The sequence below is a fragment of the Diceros bicornis genome, chromosome 39, assembly GCF_020826845.1.
Source record: "Diceros bicornis minor isolate mBicDic1 chromosome 39, mDicBic1.mat.cur, whole genome shotgun sequence".
NCBI lineage: Eukaryota > Metazoa > Chordata > Mammalia > Perissodactyla > Rhinocerotidae > Diceros > Diceros bicornis.
In genome coordinates, this window is record NC_080778.1 from 22,182,139 (window position 1) to 22,200,388 (window position 18,250).

Sequence of the window (18,250 nt, forward strand, 5' to 3'; positions counted from 1 at the left end):
CTAGGCAAGAGGGGTTCTTGTCCTGGGGCCCATGCTTTAGAAAGCCCACATACCACAAACACCCAAAACAAATTTATTGGAATAAACACGGGCATCTTTGTCACCAGCATCCAGATGTCCTGTGGCCCTAAATGTCCTAGCTCCTGACTACAGCTGTTTAGGCCCCAGGGAAATGCTTCTCTACATCTTGTGCCTAATCTCGTTGCTCCAAACAAAAAGTGACTGAGTTCGAACGCCCTGAAGGTTTGTGGGTTGTGACATCGCAGAGTGTGGCGTTAGACACTGTTTCAAAAGCAGAGAAATGGGAGCAGCACATCTAGGGTAAAAGAAAAGACAGAGAGCCTGGTCATTTCTCTCAGCTGGCAAGAGGGCAACAGAATCTTGTATAACAAAGTACCGTAGTGCCAACCATCCCCTCTCCTGCGTCTATAGGGCTCTGACCAGTGGTTCTAGAATTATTAATGAATTAGTGGTGTATTTGGAACAATCACGCATGGCACCTGAGGAGCATTTTGCAAGCAAACAATTCTTATTCTTAAAGTTGTGAAGATGTAAAGTGCATGAAGCACGATGCTAATTCTTGACATCAGCAACTACAAGAACATTGAAGGCTGAACCAGTATATAGATTTGCTTCTATTCAAACATTTAAGAAGACTTAATAGAATTTCCAGAAAATATGTTAAAAAGCTTCAGCTTTGTTTAAATAATTTTGGATTTAAAATGTTTTATACATTCATTATAATATGGATTTGGCTTTTAATTTTAACATGTAATTTTGGATGTTTAATGAGAAAAAGAGCTTTTTGAAAATAGTTTAGTTTTCGAATTTTTGCTTACTCTAATTTACATTGTTGATGAAAATATATTATTTTGTATACTTTGAATACAATTACATTTTATTTTTAATTCCCTCAGGTCATTGAGAATGAGTACAAGTCAAGATCTTAGAATATGTAGCTTCTTTCTTGAGTTCAGAAATTTAGAAAGCCAAGGACAAAAAAGCAACAGAAAATCTAAAATCAGTCAATCTGCTTACATTTTCAAAGCTGGAAACAGTAAAAGTAAGTAGACTTTTATCAAGCATGACCCACATAAAATTCACTAACGGGACATGACAAATTCTTGATATAACGAAGATTTCATTACTGTTCAAAGCAATAAATGTGAGCCATAAAATTATCCTCATCAAGTCCACAACTGGCACAGGTCAGACGAAATCTCGGCAACTTCACATTCTTTACAAATAAAGATTTTGTCACTAAGTTAAGAAGGATGGATGTGGGCCTCCACTTGAACGCGTGCCCTGGAGGCCTCACAAACATTGGCACAACAGCCTAAGCCCAGGTTGAGTGTTCTTAAGGTCCAAACCACACTTGGCTTCTAACCCATTCTGCCTCAAGACAACCATGAAACCGGTTCCACCTAGCCTTTGCCTCTACTCTTCTGAATCTCACAAAGTCTGTCGCACAGACCTTGTAGCCATGTAACACGACGGCTCAGATCCAGTCCAAGGAGCTAGGTGGGCAAGACAGTCCCTTCATTGCCCATCTTGGAAATCCTCTGCCCCACCTCAGCCAGATTAAAACTGCAGCTGAATATCAGTAAGTGACAGAACATTCTAGAAGCGAGAGAGGAGGGGATCTGCAGTTTGATTCCAGTAAGTTCCATACATTTACAGACAAAACTACTTACTTGGTTTACCCCCTTTCGTCTTTTCCGTGCCCCCAAGGCTCTTGGCTGCCATATACCCCACCATCTCCACACCGCTTGTACATTTCCCTACTAGACATATTAAAATTTAAGATCTAACAGGAGGAAGAATGGCAGCAGAGGCCAAAGAGAATGAAGCAGGCCTCAAGAAAGCACCCTTGCACATATTTGCTCATTATCCAGATTTTAAACTCAGAGGATAAGTCTCATAGCAAGTTTCTTTCAACAATTTACATGAGCACAATGAATGTTTTGAACAGAGTCTCCCTTTATACTTGGAAGTTTAGAGGAAGGATACTTTCTAGAAAGCTGGATTAAGGGACTGACTCCTATAATAATCCATACTAATTTTTGTTCAAAGATCTGTATGGAGTCTTGATTTTCATGTTTTAAACAGAGAAAGAATCTTAGAGGTTTTGCAGATATATATGGAAATCCAATTTATATATATATACCAAAAATCAAGAGTGGGAAATGGGAGAGGAGAAGGTTGGTTACTTGCCCAAGGTCTGTAAACTATTCTGTGAGATCCAAGGCAAGAACCTCGGTGGTTTCCTGACATTTCAACCAACGACCTTTCCAGTTAATCATTGCTCCCTCCCCACTACAGTTAACTACTCATATAATGTTAACATGTTGCCATGTAATGTTGGCATTATTCAATTCAGAAATCACTTATTAAGGTTTTGATAATGTTAGAAAATGAACAAATTATTGAGTTATCAAGAGTCAACCTTCTTATAAGTTAGTTTACATATGTAAATTAGTTTATAAATGTATAAACTCAGTGTTTAATTATAATAGACATTAAAGAAATCATACAGAACATTTCCAAACTTAATTCTCTAAGATATCTAAAAAAGAGTTTGAGTGATAATCTTATTGAGAGTAAAAAGATTTAAAAATGTGTTCTTCAGAAAATGTTAACTAATTGCATCTGTTCTGAAGAATAATTCACAGTGCCAACCTTAAAATGGAATTAATTTATTTTAATTTTTTTCATCAGATTTCCAAAACACATCAAACATATGCATGTAAAATAGGGCACATTAAAAATAATAAACGATTGTAACTTTAGCAGTAAATATTTAAAATATATATCTTGAAATAAATGATTAAGTTATCTTCACCCACTGGCTCACCTCTATATTCTAAGCAAAATCCTAAGTGAACAGATCTTATATCCCATATGCTGTACAGGCCAACCATGCTGCTTCCAAAAACACAAATTTAAAATATCTGATTTTGAAATTCCTCTCCAATATGTGAAATTAGCTCTTTGAATAAAGTGTCTCTTATTACAAAATTCTTAGCTTAGAAGAAATTTCCATTAGATATATGTTTAAATAGCTTAAGAATAAAACCTTATATGAGGACTCTGAATAGCTCTATTTTTATTGTAACTATTAGAAAAGTTGGTGATAATTAACCAACATATTTCAACTTTTCCTGGCAGCTGGTTAATGCTCACAAAAAGTAAAATTTAAAAGCACACATATAGTTCTAGATATTTTGAAAAGACCATATCCCTTTGACCTATAAATGATCAAAGGGAATTTTACAATTAATTAATAATTTATCAAAATGATACTTTTATATTTCCTGACCAGATAGCAACTTTCCATCCACTTACAACCTTAAGTTTCCATACATTGTTCACTTCCTCCCATTAATACTATATTTCTCAGTTAAAAACACTTAGTCTATCTTGCATTTATCAGAATGAAAGGTCATTGGTCAACATCCTTCCATCCCTATTCTGAATTGATGAATGAATGTGTGAATGAATGAATGATCGAGATACATGCATCAGATCAGTTCTTGCCCTCTCCCCTTAGGCCACAGACACAAGGCGTAAGAAGATATATATGTTTTCGAAAGCAATACAGGCACAAATACATACTATTTAGAAAATAATACCAAAGTGAAATTAACTTTTCTTCTCTCTAAAATTTAAAAAAATTCACATAGACATTTTACCTTTGTCATATAAATACTTCCAAATTTGGCTTAGGGTATTCTTAAAATATGCATAATAAACTTCCAAATTAACATGTAGGTTAATTCAAATATTTTAGTAACTTTACAAAATACATAGGGTTCAACTCCCAAAACTCAAAATTTATATTTTACATAATGAAAATTATTGCCATTTATGCATATACCATGCACATATATTTTTGATTTGCTCTGGAAACAAAAGAAGTCAAGATTAAGAGTTCTATGACAAAGGTCCTATATTTTTCTTAGTTCAGCTTGAATTTTTGGCTATTTAAAATAGAGGTAAACACGGTAGCATGTTACGCCTGACCCAAATATTCATGAATGTGTGTTGCAAAGCAAACGGGTTTGGGGGAAATGAAGGCTGTGTTTTCTCAGACAACATAATCAAGTGGAAATTAAAATAAGATAAGTCCTGCAAGACAAACCTATCAGCCACGGTTGCCGGTTGGGAAAAAAGTAGAAAATTCTAAAAATGAGACAAGGAGAGGTAATAAATAAAAAAGAGGAAAAAGACAAAGAATTACCTAGCAAGGGATATACTGCTGCCCTCTCAGATTTACTGTTCCCTAGGAGACTGGCTGGAAGTCAGTCTGAATGGTCTCTCCACTTCTGAGCTTGATGGCTGGTTGACAAGATCTAGACAGTGCTTCCAAAGGTAGAAGATGGCCCTACATTTGGGGAATTCCCTCAGGATGTTTAGGATATTTACATGTACACACAAATAAATATACCGACCCTATCTATCCCAAGGCTTCTGATAAGACAGGGGAAATTCTTAAGGAAAAGGAATCCCAATGCTGTAGTAGGTATAGTCTGATGAGAATGAACGGCAATTTGTTCAGAAGCCTGAGTCCCACTACCAGTAATATAATAACTGGGTTACTGTATTCCAGCAGACTGAACACATTTTAGGGTGCACAATGGTAGGAAATAGTTTTGAGGGGTAAAAGCAGTAGTTTATAACACTCACCTCATAAAGGGACTTTCACCAAGCTGTCTATCTATAAAATAGGGAAATTTACCTATAGTGGCTAGTTTCCTATAAGGATGTATTTTATTTAAAATTTTGCATGTCTTTTCTCTACTGAGCTATATTTCCCAGCCCCCAGCCTGGAGTACAGTAGGAACTCAGTAAATGTTTATTGATTGAGTGATCAAGTGAGTGAACGGATAAATGAATGATTGTAAACACACTCAAACTTACCGTGCTCATGTAAAAATCGCACATTTGTGGGATTAAGGAGCAACTGCTTCTTCCTCCATTCTACTACTCCTTTTAATTTCTCTCCTCTTATTCCTTTTAAATTACAGGGTTTAAATTTATAATTTAAAATTCCCCTTTGTGATAATATGGGTGCCTCTGTGAAAGTTCTTTTATTATGCCCAGTTTGCTGTAATAATTGCTGTAATAATCGACTAAATATAACCATGATACAAATTCACCCTTTTACATCCTATAGTAATATGATATTCATCTTAACAAAGCAATTTTTAAATTTTCTTTAAGTTCTATTATTATTCATAAATGTTAAATTGTTAATAATATCCCTACCACCTCCTGCTAGGTTACTGCATCCCTGGCTATGTTTTCTCAGGGCAAATGTGACACAATATGGCTGTATATGACTGTATGTTTTGTCCGTTTATTGGCACATGAATATCCTTGAGGACAGGAAAAGAACTGGGATGTGTGTGTGTGTGCGTATCTGTGTGTCTATTTGTGCACGCACTTCCCTGGATTGTTCTCCATGGAAATCTCCTTCCGAATGGGAAAAGGGCCAAGGAGAGCCCGAGGACTTCCCTGACCTGGAGCCAAGGGTGTGGCAAATGTGCTCACCCTACTGGGCCGGGAGCTTGCAGGGAAGGAGTGGGAAGGAGGCAGCAGGGAGGAAGAGGGAGGTGGTAATAAGCGTTGAAATCTTTTATTCGTGAGAAAATAATCTAGGACTCTAACATTTTTGCAATTATTTTAAAGTCTGCAAAGACCTCCCAGGACTAACACATTCTCAAGTGATACTCCAAGACCAGCCAGAGGATTAAGATCTACTGGAGTTTACATAAACTTGACCCATCAAGGAGAAATCACTGAGGAAAGCACGGCCTTTTCTCTCACCGAGGTAGTTTAATTACATCTTTAAGGTAAGTAATAACCTTTAGAATGTTTCCATCCCTGCCCTTCTGAAACCTCTTCAAAAGCCACTTGTAATCCTTAAATTGCCAAATACACTGGCCCTTTCTTGGAAAACATTGTTGACAACCTTGTAGCACTTTATGCTGTGGAATATATCTTCCTTATACAGTGAGCTCCCAGCTCAGGGTCTGGCGGACAGGAGACAATAAGTAAGAGCTCCTCTCTCTCTAAAGCTCCTCTCCCCTTAGCTTCTTTGACACTTTGATACTTGGTTTTCCTACTACATTTCCAACAGCTAAAATACCTTAGCATCCTCTAGTTGAAGTGTCTCCTCCCCTATATGTTTCCTCACTTTTCCAGTGTCAAAATTAATACTTCTCTAGAGGCCGGCCAGGTGGCATAGTGGTTAACTTCAAAGCGCTCCAGTTTGGCGGCCCAGGGTTTGCAGGTTCAGATCCCGGAGGCAGATCAACGCATCTCTTATCAAGCCACGCTGTGGCAGGTGTCCCACATATAAAGTAGAGGAAGACGGGCACGGGTGTTAGCCCAGGGCCAATTTTCCTCAGCAAAAACAGAAGGCTTGGCAACAGAAGTTAGCTCAGGGCTAATCCTTCTCACCAAAAAAAAAAAAAAAATTAATACTTCTCTTCTTTGTGTTCTCATAACCCTTTACTCTATTCCTATTATCACACTGATATGATCTACTTCGGATTTTAGTTAACTGAGTATGTATTTTATATCCCCAATTGGGATACTTGAGAACAGGACCATTCTCCTTTTTCTCAGTACACATCTCCAGCACCAAGCACCATGTCTCACACATGGCCGGTGTTCCTTAAATGTTGGATGGATTCAAAAGTTGACTAACGTTGTTGAATGGAATCTTTAACTCCTTCATGTTTCCTACCCCTCCACAGCCAATCACATGCCAAAACCTACAGACAATTTAACTACAGCGTCTCTCCCATTGTGCCCTCCTGTGTATTCCTATCATAACCATCCTAGTTCAGAACCTTATTACCTCTCACGGAAACTATCCCAATATCTTCCTAACCTGTCTACCTCCAGGTTTTCTACCTCGTAATCTGAGGTGGGGGGTGGTGAGGTATAGTTCAAAAATAGAATCCAATCATGTCACTCCTTAGCCCAAAGGCGGGTAAAGATTCTCTAAGGTCTACCAAACTGATGTGCCACTTAAATATTCAAGGCCCTCTATACGCTCTTGTTCGCTCAGTACCTTCTGGAATTCTTCCTCTTTCATGCCTCCTCTTCACTTACCAATGCTGAGTTCCAAACATGCCATGTTACTTTTCCTTCCCTGATGACACCCACATTATCCACTCATCTCTTTGCCTACGTGGATGTAATTCTCTCCATCTGTCAAAGCTTTCCCCTTCTTTAAAGCCTTCCTCAGGAAACACTTCCTGATCCCCAAGGCCTTGCCCCCGGATTCCCACAAGGAAATGCACATGATTTCTTTCTCCTCTGAATTTGCAACACATTTCATTTATACATCTCTGAGGACGCTACTCAAGCTTTCTTATATCCAAGTCAGGTGTGTTCTAGTCACATCTCTCTTTTAGGTTTATAAGCAACTTGAAGCTGAAATGCAGACTTACACATCACTGTATACCTCCAACCACCAGAACACTAAATTGCATATGGCAGAAATGCCATAAATATGCATTGAATTTAACCGAACTAAATAAAGCTTTTACAAATAGCCAAAAAAGCTCAGGTTGCATGTAAGAAGGACGAGGGCTCAAGCCAACTTAGTGTTGGCATCTGTGATGATTGGTGTTCTCAAAATTTCCACTTAAGGCTGATGACAGAATCAAGCTCTGCTACAGTCAATGAATAATTTATTTGTGCACAAAACATTGCTAATGGAAATCTTTTTATGGCTCAAGATCTAAAATATATTTACTGCCCTATAGTTATTAAATGTTTGCTTTAATCATTAGTATACACGGTAACGACAAACGATAATTACAGGATCATTATATGCTCTTAAACTGATTTAATCAAGAGTATCTCTTCTGAAATTCAAAAACTCCTCAGTGGATGGGAATGGGGGTGATTACACTGGAACCAGCCAATTCAAGGCTACCATCAAATTTAAGAACCTAAGGATTCTGTTGTGAGAAATACCACCAGTTGAGAGAACAACTTTAGATTCAAATGGCTAATACATTTTTTTTTTTAATTTTAGTGCTCAAGTAAAAATCCTCCTGCTTTCCTGAATCAGACTGCCTCAATTGAATACATCATAGCAAAAGGAGAAGCGCATGTGTCTGTGCATTCCTAGATCTTCCAGCCTGCCAAAAAATGTTCCTTTGCTGTGCTATTTCAGCAAGTCGTGAGATGACAATGATCATACTCCTCAAAAGGAAAAGATAGCTATTTTTCCCGTATGTTTTATTTTAGGAGGCTGAAAGGCACTCTTCTGGCTGCTGCGAGTACTCTGACAAGTACACATGTTCCTGAGGAGGTGAATTTGTGGGGGTTTTGGCAGGGGTAAAGTTGAGAAAACCTAAAACCATTCTAAGCTCTTGGGGAAATATTTAAGGAGCTAGAAGAGCAGCCAAAAGAAGACGACGACTAAGTCTTCCAGCGAATTCATATTTCCAACTATAAACCCTCTGGAAAAAGAAAAGTCAAGCATCTGCTTTTTTTCTACTTTTATCTCCAACTCAACAGGTATACAGTTAAATCCATCATCCTACTACCCAAACCAGCTTCTCCCTTTACTTCCTTTTTTCTGTTAAAAGTTACATTCAAACTCCCAGGCTCAAAGCCTGTGTCATCATTGACAGCTTCCTCCTGCTTCCTATTCCCAGAATCGCAGATACACACACAACACACACACACACACACAACCACACACGCTCGCACCCCTCCTATACCCAATCAGGCAGTCCTACACTGGCTTCCTGCATACTCTCCCTCATATTGTCTCTGTGCTGTCAATCCTTACCGCCACCACTCCAATCCAGGCCCTGAACAACACACAAAGTCAGGAGACCAGAAGATACTCTGAGTCCAACTGGCAAATTTCCAAAGGACAGGTCTAGGTGCGACGCCCTCGGGGATATGGACTCCAGAGACAAATATCAGAGGCAGTAACCTGTGGAAGTATCAGGAGAGCCTTAACGAAAACACTTGGGGCTGAAAGTAGCCACAAGGGCACCATGATGCAAAACCTGAGAAGCGAGGCACTGAGGGAGAGATTGGAGGAAGTGAAGTCAGAGAGAATTCCCTGAACCTCGGATTCAAGCGCTCACTCGAGTTTTCTAAATGGTGCTTTCATCTGTGATGAAGTGTGGGAGGAGAGGTAAAGGGCACGGCAGGAGGTGACAGCTCTTGTGTGAATTAATGTTAGTGCCTCCTAAGTGGCTCTGTGCTTTCAGGGACTCTCACGCCCGCTCACCGAATCCTCACCTCTACCCCCACATCATCCAACACAACCCGGCTGGATTCACCTTCCTAAAGTGCAGCTCGGGTGACATCACTCTTCTGCTCAAAAATTTTCAGGGGCTTCCCACCACCACAGGCCAAATTAAACGTACACCCTTAGTCCCCAAATCAAAGACAGCTGTGCTCCACATTCACATTACATCTACACCTGCATCTCCCAGGAAGCCTTAATAATCAGAAGCCACGTTTTATTTTATCTCATTAAATCTTTTCAGAGGTCAATTGTTTTTTTTGTTTTTGAGGAAGATTAGCCCTGAGCTAACATCCGTTGCCAATCCTCCTCTTTTTTGCTGAGGAAGATTGGCCCTGGGCTAACACCCGTGCCCATTTTCCTCTATTTTATATGTCTGACGCCTGCCATAGCATGGCTTGATAAGCATGCGTAGGTCCGTGCCCAGGATCCGAACCTCCAAACCCTGGGCCACCGAAGAGGAGCGTGCAAACTTAACCACTACACCACCGCGCCGGCCCTGGGAGGTCAATTGTTTTTCTTCCCATGGTTAAGACAAGGACAATAAAATGTCCCTATCATGGGAATGTAGGGATTTTTGTTTTGTTTTGTTGGGGGTGTGGAGGGGACTGTTCTTATTTTACTTTAGGAAGAATTTTTTGCATTCAAAAAGAACACCAAAAAAAACACATACATTTGTTCTTATGAATCTGCTCTGGAAAAAGTATCAGACTTGCTGATTCATCTCACTAATATGATTAAAATCAATCTGTACCCAGGTATCAATGTGCAGTCCCCAAAATGATTTTTAAAAGAAAACTCATAACCAAATATTTTTATTAAATTCAACAAATATTTATTGAATATCTACTATTTTTGTTCAATCACCATTTTCAAGGCTGAAGAAGACACCAACAAAATCAAGTCAGAGTCTTTGCCCTCAGGCAGCTTATAGTGTGGCATGTGAGATAAAAACCTCACAGAAATTACTTTAACATAAAGAGCAAGCACAAAAATACAAACAGTGACAAGAGAGAAGTATAAGGTATATTGGGGATTCAGAGAGAAGAGATGAAACACGAAGGTAAGTAATACTAAAATAAAGGAATTAACCAGACTCTGATATCAGGAAAGTGCATTAACCAATAACTCAAATAATAGACGAGGTAGAAAATGCAAAGTTAATTTGTCTTTTAGCAATTCATGGATGAGAAGTCGATGTGATATCAGGTTCAAACGTAAAGATCTCTGAGTGATTTTGTCCAACATCCAATTTAGTAATTTACAGTGAAAACTATAATTGCCAAGGAAATCAGAATTCCAAAGGCCATTCTTGATCTATAAGGATGTTGCTGGGAGTTTACAGGAGTGACTGGGTTAACCTGACAGCTGCATCATCAAGGAAGGTAAAGATGCACGGCCTCCAAGATACCCTAAAATTACGAGATCTGAGTCTGCCCCCCAAACTCCACTAAGTATGGCTTCTATTTCATATATGAACCATCTGAAACAGAATATAGTGACTGCATCAACAAAGCTGACATATTTGAACACTGTCAGTCAACCACACTGATGACCTGGCAGTGAATGGCATGCTATCTGAAGTTGGGAGAGGCAGGCTTGAATTCTGGTTCATGACTCACTAGCGCTATAACTTTGAGCAAATCACTCAGTTGTAACCCCCTGAGCCCCCACTTTCTCATACACAAAATGAAATGTGAGTAATATCTACATAACAGTTATTGCCTTAAATGAGACAAGGCAACATGGAAGCCGTTTGTAAACTGTAAAGCAGTACACAAATGGTAATTCACATCATCATAGTAAGGCATACGATTACTAAGTTCTATTGTGTAGGTTTCTGTGGAGGGTAACAAATGAGAGAGTCCCCCACACAGCCATCATATACCACGAGCTAAAGTAAGGAGACAGGAAGAAGGACAGGTAGAAGGGAATACTATGAAATGATACAAAAGCAACCCTCAGTCAGTTTTCAGATGGCTACAGAAAGCTCAAGAAACAAAACGTGCTTTGCTCATACTACTGGTTTCATTAATGCTTGTGGACTGATGATGAACAAATGAATGGGTAAGGTATTGAATATATGAATGAATGAAAGTATAGCCAAGCAAGGTGCTTGAAGAACAAAGCAGGAAATGTCAAGTTGTGTAGAAGAGAGTAAGAAAATAATTTTGGAAAAAAGAAACCAGGTAGCCTGAGAAGCTAACAGTAATGGGACCCCTCACATAGACTCAAATAGCAAAGCAGTCCATGGAAGGAGAGATTCAGAGTCCAAAGGTTTCACATCAGCTTAGTAATACTCAGTTATAAATTCTGATACCTGCTTCAGATATCTTAAAACACAAAGGACCCAAATAGAAGAACTGTATGCATCTGAAAAGCTACAAAAATAACCCCATGCAAAAGGAAACATTTTGAAGGCGGCAACACATTGAAGCTCATAGGTCTACTCTGCATGGCAGGAAAAGTCATATCAAACCCACAGAGACCAAAGAGCAGATCTATCTGCAACCTCATCAAATCTTTATAAGACCCACTAAAATGTGTTCAAATAGAATGGATTAAAAGCTTTCCTCACTTTTATTTTCCATATTGGTGTAAGTAATGACCAAAAAACGCCCCCAAAACATATAAAGGCATATCAGAAGAGAAAGGAGCAGATGGATGGATGAACAATGAATCTGGGGAATCACCAAATACAACAATTTCCACAGAAAATAGAATTACATATTTTGGGTTTCCTAATTTAAAGTAAGATTTCAACAACTTCTGACTCCAAAAATTACTAACTATCATAACTATCTAATTCTCAGCAAATTAATTACTGCTCTGAAACCTGATTTCCTCAAATGAATATAGATTCTTAATTCTTACTTTAAAAAGATTAAGTACTTATAGCACAGAACCTGACTGACAGAACATGCCCAAAGAATGTTAATAATTTTCACCTTCCTTCTTATCTTTCCTCAGCTTAAAAAAAGAAATGTCACTTACATAATTCTTACCTAATTACATCCAATGCATTGAGAGAATACAAATCTGAAGACATGGTTAAAGGTCCCTAGTCTAGCTAATATTACCATAAAACAAATAACATCAAGACCAATCAAAAGCATTGGCTACTTGAAGGAAAATGGCACCACATGAAAAGCAACATTATTATAATGATAAAATAATTTGTATTTACTATCTTTTACAAAAAGTACCATAAAATGAATATAGTTCTAATGGTGAGGGTTTTCCTTTCTTATTTTGCAAACTGTTTTCTACCAGTTTGGAGTGGGGAAAAATAGGCAAATTTAAAAAATTTATTATTTGAAGAAAAATATCCTCACTTGGACCAATGCACAAGGCCAAGTTCACGGATAAAGTCATGGGAGAGGTTGCTGATTTATACGGCATAGACATCATGAAAACGCTTACCAATTTCATATGGAGTGTTTTCTTACCAAAATAAGTATTCGGTTTAACTGAGAAAATGTACCCAACTCTATGAGTCATGTCCACAATGACAGGCTAAAGAGTCAGTCACGTGATTAATAAAATATAATATTATTAAGTTTAACAATGATTATACCTACTATTACCACTACTAATCACCATAAATCATTACTAGTTACTGAGCCCCTACTACCTGCCAGGAGTTTAATCTTCATATAATCCTATGAATTAGGTAGCATCCCTATTAAACTAAAAAAATAAAATTATTATTTTAAAACAAAGTGACCCAATGAGCTGACTTAACCAAAGGCAGCCAGAACTCACACCGTGCAATAAGCAAGGAGAAGGCCAGATGCACTCAGCGTCCAAGCCATGTCCATTCTCAGGAGGCACTTACAGAACAGTCTCCGAAACATAATTTAAATTAGGTCCCATCAACCAAAATTTAAGTGTAACACTGTGGGGCACTTTGGGAATAACTGTAAAAGCCAACCTTGTGAGTAGATGGAAAATTAAATGTGGCAGACAAAGACATTTAAGTTAGTGGTTCAGAGTATTAATTTTCATCTTCTAACATCTATTATAGCAATTGAAGAAATTAAGGCTTTGCTTTTGAAACTTTTTTTAACATTTCTCTTCCTGATGGGTTTTTCATCTAACTGCCTTATATCCCTTTAATTATCCCCAAATTTTTCCAAATGGCACCATGCGCCCGTAACAATGGAAATTATTGGTCACAAATGAATCTTGGGTCATCAACCTTACAGGCAGAATGAAAAGATTCCCGGGGTTTCCACACTTGATATTTCTACACTCACTGCGTGCTCAAAAGCTACACTAACAAATCAAGTTGTAGGGCAGTAGCCTCAAGGGAGATCATTCTAGACAAGCTTAGGCAGTTGCTGGCATTGCATAAACTAGGCAACAGTATCCCTCAAAAACCACCTGACCACATCATGTCTTAAGATGCCCACAGGTAAAGCAGACACTCGGTTTCGAAGTCTGCTCCCCAAATGATTAGATACTTTCTTCTCTTATTCATTATCACTCATCAGGTTTTAAAATAGCTCCAGTTTATTCAGAAAATAATGAAGTAACAAGTTGCACCAGTTAGAATCATGAATGACATTTAGAATATCAGAAACTCAAGTCTTGTGACCTAGAGCAGGAATGCAAAAATTTTTCCCAAATTTTCTGTAACTGTGTAAAGAGTTAATTAAAGCATGAGTCTGCCTGGATTTTTAAAAAAAAAAAAAATTACCAAACCATAAAATCAGTATCATTTTGACTTCTGATGCCAAAAATCTGTTTGACAGAGCAGGTTTACTATAGTGACATTTTAACAGTAGCCAAAGTCCTGTTCCCACTAAATTCTGTCTTGGCAGCACCAATAATTTGCTACAAGCCTAAACTCCTCCTGGTTAAGAGTTCTCTACCTCAAGAGCTTTCTGCAGCAACACAGTGCAACAAGGAAGTTGAACTGAACAAGTCCTCAAGATTTCTATTCTTATCACAGAAACCAAGCTTTCTGTAAAAAGAGAATGGTTTAAAATAAGGAGAGTTACTAATTTACTCCAATGGTCATTATACCTTAGAATTGAATCTGATACAATACAGTACAATTACACATAAATATCTCACTAAAAGTACAATCAGATATTCTCACATTACCTCAAGATTACAATAAGCAAATAGTCATTAAAATAGCAAATTAAAGGATCTGGCTTCAAACTATAAATGATGACATTTTCTAATCTCATCTTTCTAATCAGGATAGTCCCATAACTGCGGTAAGGACTTACAAACACTTCCATTTAGATAGCATCCCAGACATCTTTCACAGGTTTTGAGGGCCTCAAATCATTACTGTCAAAATTTCACATAAAGCTTAATATTTTGCTTGAGAGATTTTTCCCATAATTTTGAAATCAAGCCATATAGGAAAAACTTGACTCAACTTACCCAGCAGCTGAATATGTAAGAATTGGTAAAAGAGTGTTCCAATCAAATCAATTTGCTTAATTTTTCAAGTAGATCTGATTACCATTGTCTTTTAAAAAACTCAAAGACTCCACCTAATGAGGAAAGAAAAAAAACAACAAATAATAATATTTAAACCAGAGCAGCACTATATGACCTATACATGAATAACACAGAAATCAAATCAAGATTATTATTATATCTTCTCCTAAATTACTATGTTATTTAAGACTATAAAATAACAAAAGCATCCACCAACTAAACTAAATTTTCCAGTTTGGGATAAAATGAATGTTCAAGCATAGAGGAAACAATATTTAAAACAAGACAACAAAGTGTGAGAGCAGGGGAGTTTATTTTCAGCACTAATTGGCACACAGAAATGATGACTATATTACGTCAGTTAGGATACGTTAAATTAGAGATAAGGAAAAGATGCCACTGACTGCTTTGGAATTTGACTCATTTATTACTAATTTACTGATGCAATGACAACATGTAGGTTGTCGTTCTTCAAAGCTGTTAAGCTCCAGCTACATGCAATCTCTGTTGAGGAACATAAACTAATACCTAGATGGGTCATTTGGAAAAAATGCACTAGCGTGAATTTTCAAATCATTCTTAGAATGTTATCCTGTCTCCCACTCTACTAAAGTCTCATAAACAGCTCAATTAGGTTTATAAATAATATCAGTTCATTCTATTCATTTTACCAGTAGATGCACCTTTTCTGAAGCCCAAATATTAAATTATCTCAGCTCCAAGAGAAAGTTTGAGAGAAAGCAAGCTATATCTCAACTGACGAGATCCTAAAATAAATGAGATGCTGGGGGGGTGAGCAGCACAGGGAGACAGAAAATTGGACAGCTTCCAGCTGCTCCCGAATCAGGTCCCCCCCAGGGTAGATTTAGCATGTTTTAAAGTCCCAGAACATCAAACACAACTATATTCAAGTGAAAACTCAAAAACCTATTCTAACACCGTGAGTACGTGATTTTTTATTATGCAATTTGGAATTAGCCACATACTGTCACTCCCTAATCCCACTACACATATTAGAAAAATTAATTGATATATCAGTTTTTTAAAAAAAGGTTGAAATAGATTTGCTATCTACTATTAGAAGATAGATGCTCATAAAAACCAAACTAAACCAAAACAAAAACATTCCTAATAATTGAGAAGACAAATAGCAATAATTTTGTGTATTAAGTAGAAATCCATAGTAGTCATGGGAAATATGTTTTCACTTCCAGGACAACCTATGTCTCAATTCTAGTCTTACTCCTATTTAAGAAATAGTTATCTAGGAAACTCATTTGGATATGGTCTCAAAAGACTTCTTCATTCACAGAGACAAATAGTCTTAATTACTATTCTAGGGTTCTTGCCATAAATATGACAAGACAAATGTCAAACGATTTGGTTATTTTAAATTATGCTAGATCAACAAATATGAGCACTGAAACAATGAACTGCAAAATGGTACAACACACCCATTTTTCATATTTGAATATCTAGAGTGGCAAAATATTATTGTACATTTCTAGGTCTTTTTTGAAAGAGTTACAAAGGCTCTTTCAAATAATGTTTGGCAGCTAGCTTCGTAATATCATCTCTGAATTCTTGCCTTGATGGTTTCGAGCTAGTACGCTGTTTAACAACTTATCTTTATGTTAGTCACTTTCCAAGAAAGAGCGAGGGCGCTTCCCCTCATGACGCAGAATGACTTGAAGATTATTAAGAATCCTGTCTCACTGATTTTTGGATGTGTAATGTGAAACTGACCTGTACCAAAGTCTAGATCTACCATACCTCTCTTTCTGTCCTCGTTCATTTCTTAGGTAGAGTACTGTTATTCCTAAGTTATGTAGTTCTTGCCTCATAAGAGGACTTAAATTTCTTGAGTGTGGCCAGTCATTAAGCCAGTACCTTAAAAGCTTTTTCACTTATACTATAGGAGTGTGGCCAGTCATTAAGCCAGTACCTTAAAAGCTTTTTCACTTATACTATAGGAGTGTGGCCAGTCATTAAGCCAGTACCTTAAAAGCTTTTCACTTACACTATAGGAAGTACGTTCCAGTTTCAATTTAACTCTGCTTATCTGAGTGGTCAGTGATTTCAAATTACTTAGGAAGTTTTGCAGCTGTGGTATGGGCACCCCATATCAAACTTCAAAAGCAGTAAGTACGAAATACATTAGTCACCTGTACAGATGATTCAGTTAAATGACTGCCCTGAATTAGCACAGAAGATACATATCGGTTGCCTGTATAACAGGGAAGCCTCATGTGTACAAACCACAGTACAACATTCGTTAGAAACGTTCATTTCCTTGGAAATGAACAATGGCACCTGAGATATGATAACAGGGTCCCTGAAATTTCTGTGCCACAGAGTAGTGCAACACCTAAGATAATTTTATAACCTGGTAAAAGCAGTCTAGACCTCCTTACCTTCGATTTGTTTTTATTGCCTGCCTCACCACACCAGGACAAAAAAAACACCTCCATCAGTGGTATTTTGGCTCCATTGGAAACTCTAAATACATCTGAATTTTGTATTTCAGTTACATGGTCTAAACAATGGAGTAATTTATCATTAGCTAATATTTGCTCATGCTTGTCACCAATTGGTCTGCTTCAGTTACTTGTGTATAATAAATCAGATGGACCTACAACGCTGGATTTGAGTGACTTTCTCTAGCTGAATGGTTTACACCATGTAGTATACAGGAACCCTGCTCCCCAAGGGGACCAGGACACTCCCTGGGAGCACGTTAGCCGTCTGTGCTGTTGCAACAATGAAGACGTAAATTACCTCTTTCCGGAGCACTTTACAGTAGGAAACGGTACCCTGGAGTAAGTTTGTGAATTATAATGTCTTTATAGCCCTGGACTACTCCTTTACAGTCATCAAACACCCTCCTTTATTGAGGATGAGACTGAGGCCCAGAAGGTCACAGTCACTTGCTCCAGGTCATGCAACGAAAAGGCAGGTCTCCTGACCACTATTCCAGTAGAGCTTCTTTGTCTCCCATAGGCAGAAGTTCAATAATATTTAGCGGGAGTTTACTGAGCACCAACCATGCTAAAGATGTTTCTCTGTTTAGGATGGGAAGGAAATGAGTGCAAAGTGAGCAAGAATAGACCCACAACGACCACAGGCTCCACGCCATCCTCCTCATCATGGTTAGAATCAACTCGATTCTTTGCAAACCTAGTGCAAAACCCACCAAGGAGGATAAGGAAATTGAGAACACCTTACGACTGTTACACCCCAAGACAGCTTGGCGCATTTTGGCAGAGCTCCAACATAACCTCTGGAAAGCAGTACCCTGACAGCCAGAGTTAGCACAGCTGCCCTACTCAGTCCTTTATATTACTTTTCCTTATTTATAAATATATAACAACGTTGAAGACATCTTTAGCCGGAAAAACACCCTTAATCCCACCACCCAAACACAATTATTTTCATTTTTTAACATTTTAATCTAGTATTTATTTGCCCCCACATGAGCATATTTTCACACGC